Source organism: Azolla caroliniana, unplaced genomic scaffold, assembly GCF_043228905.1.
Source record: "Azolla caroliniana isolate FFs.n. ecotype wild unplaced genomic scaffold, voAzoCaro1.0.p SCAF_17, whole genome shotgun sequence".
Lineage (NCBI taxonomy): Eukaryota > Viridiplantae > Streptophyta > Polypodiopsida > Salviniales > Salviniaceae > Azolla > Azolla caroliniana.
The window spans coordinates 13,621,710-13,630,485 of record NW_028230452.1 but is presented as its reverse complement, the minus strand read 5'-3'; the positions used below and the strand labels follow the sequence as shown (position 1 = coordinate 13,630,485).

The following is an 8,776-nucleotide window of genomic DNA, read 5'->3' as shown; positions in this document are numbered from 1 at the left end:
CTTGAGGCCAGATATGTCAAGATTGAATCTTCAACACCATGTGCGGTCCTTGGCAATTAAAGCACTTCAACTCAGGTCTCCTTGCCCCTTTGCGGTATCCTATTGGAAATCCTCGTGGGATTTGATCGCCTTCAATATCGATGAAATGTGAGAGAACTTCCTCTATGACTTCGGAGTCATGATATTGCCCCTCATAAGTAGTGTACATAGTTACACTCCCCCAACCTAAATGCAGTCATCTCTATCGTGTTTGGCTAATCGGGTTATGATTTGAGGAAGGGGTGGTTGTTGTGGAAGGATAGCCAGGGATGTCGAGCGAACTAGTCTAGGGGGTGATCTTCGATGTTCAATTAGTGGACCTTGCCCAAATAGTTCAATGGGGGCTTCCCAACAATTTTCTTATGCGTTCATGACGAAAACTTTGCAACACTTACAATATTGAGGGTGTTGGTGCAAGAGAGGACATTTGTGCCATGTATGGTGTCCTTGGCATGTTGGACAAGGAATGTTTTCTCTTGTGGCATAAGCTTGTGATCACTCCACCTGCGTGTTTTGGGGGTACAATCGCATTTGTTAGTTGGTGCTTGAGTAGACACTTCAAGTCTGGTCATAGAGTCCTCAAATGTCGTCACCACCGAACATGCCTTAGTGAATCATCTACACATCCTTGCTATGAGGAAATTCTGTAGCGTACGATCATAGAGGCCATTGATGAAGCGGCTCATGACCTTGTCATCTGACATTTTGTCGTTGGTGTTGCATATGTTATGGAGGCTCTTGGTGTGGCGTATATAATAGTGAACAACCTGTCTCCTTTGCATCTTGCTTGAGAGAGAACAACTGATCTAACGGGTTCCATTTGATTCCATGCCAAGCAAAATTTGTCAAGAAGTCCTCAATGACATAATTGAAATCTATCTCAATGTTATCAACGAGGGTTCATAACCATATTCTAGTTTGGTCATCGAGTGTGAAGCCAAATGCTGCGACTTTTGTAGCTTTCGAGATTGGTTCGTATGCTCGATGGATCTTCTTGAAGTGTTCGACATGGTCATAAGCATGTCTAAAATCCGAGAAAGTGCTTTTCCCACTATCCTTTGTGGGGTTTCTTGGCCCTTTGGCCGTAGTCATCTCATTCCAGCAACGACACTAAAGTCTGGATAGATTGGAGTGCAACTATTAGCTCAATGTTAGGAGGTGGGAGAGGTTGTTGTGGTATTGCTAAGTTAGCATCTTGGCTCCATGGGTGAGGTGATTCTCGAGCTTGCCCCAAGTGTGGGTTGCTGCTAGTTGTACTAGAGAGGGTATGTGAGTATGACCCATGTATCATGAGAGGTTTTGTAATGTCTTGAGCCACCTCTATTACTTACATTAATGACCAGGGGGGCTCGTTTTTAGTGAATTGATGTGTCCATAACTCAATTTCTTGCTCTATATCCCGAAGTTCTTGGGCAATATCATGTACGTGTTGATTGAAAGTTGCTTGAAAGTTCCTATTGGTGGAAGAGGTTGAATTATTGACATTAGTTGGGTCTATCCCGAAGATGACGCTACGAATGATTCAGATGTTATTCATATATATATATATATATATTATAAAAATGTGAGGTTCTGATGCCTTTTAGGGGTCCTTACTTGCTTGGGTGTGGCTTCGGGAAGTGCACTTGCTTGGTGGGCCGAGACTATGCTTTACATTTGGGAGTATTCCATGTGTCAACCAACCACCATAATATCTTGTGGGATTGTTGGAAGTGGTGGCGTCTATGTTCGTGTCAATTCGGGCCATTTCAACTTGTGGTGTGGTGCGGGGTTTAAAGATGTCAGTCCACCCTTGGTTAGACCCTCACATTTTTAGATGAAGGTAGGAGGCTCTTAAGAGTCGAAGGCGCGTCACCTTGTGATCATTGTAGGTTCGTGTTTTGTGGCACCAAAAAGATTTAAAAATGGTAGGAAAGATGATGCTTGGTTTAGTAGTGAAACCTATGGTTAGCGAGCTAACCACTTAACGATTAGGAGATGGACAAAATGAACACAAGAAAGGTACTTTATTAATAACTATTCTTCTTGATACAAGGAGGTTAAACACCATACAAGAGACAACGATTAGAGTTTGGCTGCTCGAATAAGAATTCGAGAGATAAAGGAGCTTAATATGCTAATAGGAAGAGAACTCTCAAGAATGAAGTTTGGCCTTCAACAAAAGGTGGCTTTTGTAGCTTTTTACAAGTAAGTATCTCCCTTTCACTCTGGGATGCCTAGTGGGCTACATTGATCCTTTGGTTTGTCCTAACCCCCCCCCCCCCCCCATTTTTCCTATGGTTGGTTGAGCTTGTTGTCTTTGTTGGTGCCGTGATATTCACAACAGGTGTACCGATTGCTGGGTACTTAACATACTACACACACACAAAAATAAATAAATAAATAAATACACATATCTGTGCACAAATTTGTATTTTGAGGTAAATTTTAGGTGTTTCTTTCTCTTTGAAACAAAATTCTAACAACTTTCAAGCTTTTACATGTTTAGGAAATTCATCAAACTCTGGATGTTCCTAAAGTCAAAATGAGACCAACAGATCTGCCAAGCGAGTCTTCCACATCCAATTACGTATCCATCGGGACAAGAGGTGAGATAAGAGACAATCAACTCATCATTGGATATTCCTCACAGTAGTAATCACCAGCTTATGTATTTTTTATTGTACATACTATTACTTTTTCTTCCCCAACTTATTGTAATGACACTTATATTCATAATATACAAATTACTTCAATCATTTTTCGAAATGTTAAATTGTTCATGTAATAACACTTGCACCAATACCGAGAGCAAAAGACAGAATTAGAATTAGAATTAGAATTTTTATCGTCCATAAAGAGGCCAATTTTGACCTATGGGACCAGAGTATACATGTGTTCTTGATATGTGTCTCCTTCCTAAGAAGGGGTATTCATACATTGAAGCACAAAGTCTACATGGGTGAATAAAGCATACACATATGAGCTCAACCTTCTAGGTGGTGTCTTAAGTATAGCACTTAAGTTATCACTCCCTCTTAGTATGTTAGCATATCTTGAACGAATTGCACTATATGTCAAGCATGTGAAGAGCAAGTGACAATCATCCTCTACCATGCCTTTATTGCATACTTTACATGTCTTCAAATTTGTTACATTTTGATACCATGATGCAACTTCAATACCTAACTTGTGAGATCGAGTGCGAAGTAGTGTAAGGGCTCTACGAGCATTACTACCCATATTGGTAATGAGATACTGTTGGATATGATCAATAAGCATTCTTGCTTTATATTGAGACCAACATTCAAGGTTGACATTTGCAATGTAGTATTCTAGCTTTGTCCTCTTAGCATCTTCCCACTTGATTCCACCAACCTTTCCTCAATCATTACATAATGCATAACATCGCCTGAAAGCTCTAAAAGATCATCCACACCTAAACCATTTCCTTATGTCAACAACCCAACCGGATGAGAGAATCTTACTCTTATGATTCTTTTGTAGCTTATCCAACATTCCAAGCAAGATGTGGTAATCGATGATTCAGGAGGGAGAGAGATAGAGAGCGCCCAGATGGATGTAGGTTAGTTGGTAAGGGTGCACAATGGAGACCCAAATTGTCATGGGTTCAACCCCTAAATTCAATAGTGGCATCTAGTGAAATAAGATATATCTATTGAGTAATAGAGGTGAGGAAATTGGGTTTTGAACCCAAGATGTAGTGCTAGTAGTGTAAACAACTTACCACTAGGGTAGGCTAATTACGATAAAAGAAGAGATACAGAGAGAGAGAGTCTTTATTTATAGGTAGAAAAATAGCTGTTTCTGAGCATCATTTGCAAAGCTAGGATCTCCCTGGGCGTTGTAGGTAGAAAAATAGCCGTTTCTGAGCATCATTTGCAAAGCTAGGATCTCCCTGTGCAACGCCCTATGAGGAGTATTGTCACTCTCACATGCCCTGCGAGGAGAAGCATTGCTTCTTTCTCAATCTTGCAAATGCTTAGCTTTTACGAGGAGTTTAGAACCATTAATACGCTTATAATCTAATTAAATCACTTAAAATGAAGTATTAAGACGAGAGCAGGAAAGTAGAGCGAAATCACCGAAGAAATGGTACCAACAAATTTGAATGCTTTATTTCCTGAGTTGGAACAAAGCTTTTGACAAGAGATAGGTGTGTGTGAGAGTGATTAGGCTAGCTGAGGGGTGATTAAGGAATGGAGAAGGTGAGAGCTCAAGGTAATGCAGGAGTGTATATCCTATTGTAGTAATAGGGCAGTTGCTTCTTCCATGTTGGTTGGAAGCTGCAAATAGAGCATGTGGGCGACAATCTGTTCGTTCGAGTGGTTTACGCCCCAAGCTGATGGTGGATTTGGGGGAGAGGGGTCTGTGGGAAACATGAATTCTCCGGTGCAGGTATATTTTGAGATTCCATTCCTTGTATTGCAGTATTGCAAAGAGGTTCGGCCCTGGTGACTGGTCGAGATACAAGACGTGGTTCCATGGTGGTGATGAATCCGATGGTGATCTGGAATTTTTTGACTGATCTATGATCTCAGCATCACATTGAGAAAAACAAAGAAATGGACCTTGGTAAAGCTCTATATGCCATTCCGTTGAGTACAGTTGATGCACTACCTGTTGCTGATGGGAATGAGAAAGAGAAATTATGAAAGAAATGATGAACCTTAATGCTTCAAGATATCGGGAGAGATAGTAATGATTGTGAGGAGTGGAAATGTGGCAGAGGCGCAAGGGAGACGATGAAATCTAAAACAAAAGAAATGGACCTGAAAGTTGTGGCAAATTAAGAGAAGAAACGTTGTTGAGCTTTCTAATGAAAACAAAAAAACTGGGAGAGAAAGCAGAGAATGAAGAAAAGAAAGTAATTGTGGATTTTTAACAGAGATGAGACCTGGAAGACACAATTTCTCTCATCACAAAGAATGCGCGGTTTCTGCTGTGATGGAGGAAACCATGGCAAGGTGGAGAGGCCTCGATTGTGGCATAGTGAAATGGAAATAGCAAGAAGCTGAAAAGCAAATATGCATGATTCGATGAGTTATTATTGTTAATGATGGCATCTAGCTAACCATGAACTCTGACAAGCATTGATAGACTACCCACAAGGATAAAAGCATGTCAAAATCTATACAAAGCTTTACTGTAAGCAGCTTGAATCCATTGAGCAAATATAGGATCCATAAGATCCGCTTCTCAGGAGGTACCGATTAGTGACTATGATATATGATTACTATTGCTTGATGTGGATTCTTCCCTGTCTTAGAACTAAATATATTCGACATACATTATTACCACTAAGACACATCAATCTACAGGTAATATGATAAAGAGGAGGATAAATTCCTGTCCTGTACTATGTGTGGCAGAGTGTTGAGATCGTTGAGGTTTAGGGATATTAAATTCAGGAATAAAAAACTGAAGCTATGACTTAAGTTTGATCCACACTGTCAACAATTTTCCCCCAATTGTAGTATTATTCTAAAAAGGTAATGATATCAGATGCCACCATAATTGGTACAATTCTACTTATTATGTTATCTTCATGTAATTACTGCCTCGAAAAACTGTTAACGAGAACGCCATTGTGACATGCATCCAACCGTTTTAACATCTTCAAGGATGCATGAAAAAGATATATTCAGGCTTCCTAAAAGGTTATTGTGATCCAAATGATATACCAAGTGATACATTCAACCCACCATCTTTTGCTCCTTACAAACAATCTGAAGATATCATGTTGGAAGAGGTCTGAGAGTAGTACATCATCTCTGCCTTCACATCAACGTCATAAAGCAATTGGTCTTCACACAATATTGTCTCATAACTACATAAATGAATACTTCTTTTAGGTATGTGTTTGTGTGAGCATGAAGTTTGGCTTCTCAAATAGAACCAATCTCCAAACATAATATAAGCATGTATATAAACTGGGCGTTTAAATATCTTATGAATTGTTGATGTTTATATATGCATATATACATAAACATACATGATGTTTTCTGTAAACTTCAAAAAGAGCTGAAAACCAACAAAGAACATATCCAAGATAGGAACAAAGAAGTCTCTGATCTTCATTAAGCCAGAAGGTGCTTCAAAGAAGAGATCATAGATATGTTATGCATATATCACAAGAAGTATAACAAGCACACAGAGACAAATGTACAGATTTCAGTAAGGTAATATGGATCATTGGCGGGTTGACAATAATGAGCTTGGTTGCTAAACAACAAGAATATCCATAGAGCCGAAAACTTGATCCAATCAAAAAAAAATTGCATATGGTTATTAGAGTCGCATAACAGAAACTGAACATTCAGAGAACTGTGCCAAAAGTATGGCAAACAAACCATAGTCAGAAGCAACGTTGTGTGACTGTAGCAGAAAAATGTGTAACTGGACATGGATACAAGCTGCATAAATGCTTTCATTCGTGCATTCCTTGAGGGACGACAAAAATCGTCTAGGCACATGTAAACCTTGATTTCACTCAAGCCAATGGTTTATACATACTCTAAACAACATTGCAATGCACATCCAACATAGGCTTTACAAGTTTCCAATGTTAAAGGGTGTTTTTTTTCTCTTATTAGCTTGCTGATAACATGGCCAGATAGTCACTTTGCTTTTGAAAATCTGGTCATATAAACAATCAGTTGTAGAAGCCCTCCCTTGTGATTCATGCTTGATGCTTATGGGAGAGGTGGTCTGTTGTGAGGGGAGCTTCAAATGGGAAAATACAGAGGTACCAATTAAGTTTCAGAAAACAAACATTCTTGGAAAAAAAAACACTGTATCTAGCAACTCTTAGCAATATCTTCACTCATCCCCATAATTCATTACAGCTTTTACATGATAGTCAAAGCCGGAAGGAAGAAGAAATACTTTGTTCTTGAAAGCAAGGACTGGACAATTGAGAGGCAAGGTTATATGACCTGAAATTGAATGAAAAACCATGGCAGTGTATGGCCGAAACTTGTAACATGCCCCCATCAAACTAATTATAAAAATTGAAAAATAAGATACATTATTCCATATCGTATGTTCACAAAAATTATCCTTCAAACTACGGGACTTGGCTATGTTTTTTTGAACCTGAAACTAACATGATTTGGTTATGGTTTTTGAAACCGAAACTAAGATATATATATATATATATATATAAATTTGTTACTTGTTTCCCCACATTCACAAAACTGATCCTTACAATTACGTGGTTCGCCTATGTTTTCGATCCAAAACCAACATGATTGGGCTACAGTTTTGGAAAGCCAAGCCAAGCTATAGCATTGGTAATGGAGAAGGCATATGACTGCAAATGGAGCATTAAGAATGAGAAGACATCAGCTAGTGATTTAGGGACGTTTGAAAAAGTGTGCATGACAGACAGACATATAATACGGTGGTGAATGCAACCTTATCATACATGTAGCTATTCAATGCCATACAATGATGTTAGGTTCCTGATTATTTATAAAGGGTGCAAATATGTACATAAATCAATAATTTGTTACTTGTTTTCCTGGCGTACCATTTCAGGAAATGTGGTAAGCTACTCAGACTTTCTTCACAGAAATGCCAGGTTTCTCAAGTATCACTGATGTGTGCCTCCCTCCAATGGAGACGCTGGTATATATGTATCTGTGTCCAAATCATTCCACGTTAATAGGGAAAAACAAGACGAAAGAAAGAAATTTTAGATGAGAATTCATGGCTGAGATTTGTGGAAATAATGGAACGAAAGGAAGAAGAAACCGTAGAGGATCAGAAGCAAGGTTAGATCACCTGAGATTTGTAGAAACAAAAGAAGCAAGGAGACATGATGGATGGATGGATCGAACTATCGGCTCTATCAAATTAGCCGTCGCATGTAACCTATGTTTGAGAACAAATCTGACAGATATATGGATGTAACCAATTTGCCAGAGATTGGTAAAAAGGAAGGAATCGAGGAGACATGATGGATGGATGGATCGAACTATCGGCTCTATCAAATTCCCTGAGAATGATCCGAGATTGTGTAAAAGAGCAGAATTCGTAAGGAAAAAATTTGGACCATTTCTCGATTTGTGCGTGTCATCCTTGCGCAGGGGCCATGCTAATCTTCTCTGTATCGTTCCAATTTTATCAGATGTCCCCGAAGGGACAAAAGTAATGCAATCTTTCTTGCTAATATATATCTTTATTTGTTTTAGAAACCTTTGAATGTGGGATATTTAAAGCATACCTTGAATTTGACACTATGAAAAACTCCCTCAACCCTTTTGAAATCCAAAACATATTATACATATTTGGTCTGGCTGGACCATGTAGTGGGCTCTCCTTCATTACTCATGAATTATTTCCATTAGTATTTTTCATGTATTCTAATACTCCTCGTAGTAGTAATAGTTGTTTTTGTAGTAGTAGTAGTAGTAGTAGTAGTAGTAGTAGTAGTAGTAGTAGTAGTAGTAGTAGTAGTAGTAGTAGCAATATTAGGAGGAGGATACCTAAAAACCATAATTTGAAGGAAATGCTTCCCATTAGTTATGAAGGAGTTCACTACCTGGATGGCTACTGGTAGTAGTAGTAGTAGTAGTTGCAACAACAACAACATACATGAAAACTACTAATGGAAATGCTTCATGAGTGATGAAGGAGCCCACTACTTAGTCAGCAATAGTTAGTAGTAGTTGGAGTGGTGGTAGTAGTAGTAGTAGTAGTAGCATACATGAAAACTACTAATGGAAATGCT

General features: G+C 38.8%; 1 long non-coding RNA gene and 1 other non-coding gene across 3 annotated transcripts; both read right to left on the bottom strand.

The window, feature by feature from the left end:
- Nucleotides 1-5,490: 5,490 nt before the first annotated feature.
- Nucleotides 5,491-8,191, bottom strand: LOC147853203 (uncharacterized). Of its 2 annotated transcripts, none has more exons than XR_015531248.1 (4): nucleotides 7,958-8,191; nucleotides 7,828-7,917; nucleotides 7,574-7,683; nucleotides 5,491-6,765 (listed from the first exon to the last, which is right to left on the bottom strand). It is a non-coding gene; the product is annotated as an uncharacterized LOC147853203 (long non-coding RNA). The 2 variants fall into 2 exon arrangements; XR_015531247.1 differs by lacking the exon at nucleotides 5,491-6,765 and adding an exon at nucleotides 6,929-6,977.
- Nucleotides 8,087-8,189, bottom strand: LOC147853204 (U6 spliceosomal RNA). The gene has a single exon (XR_015531379.1). It is a non-coding gene; the product is annotated as a U6 spliceosomal RNA (small nuclear RNA).
- Nucleotides 8,192-8,776: the final 585 nt, after the last annotated feature.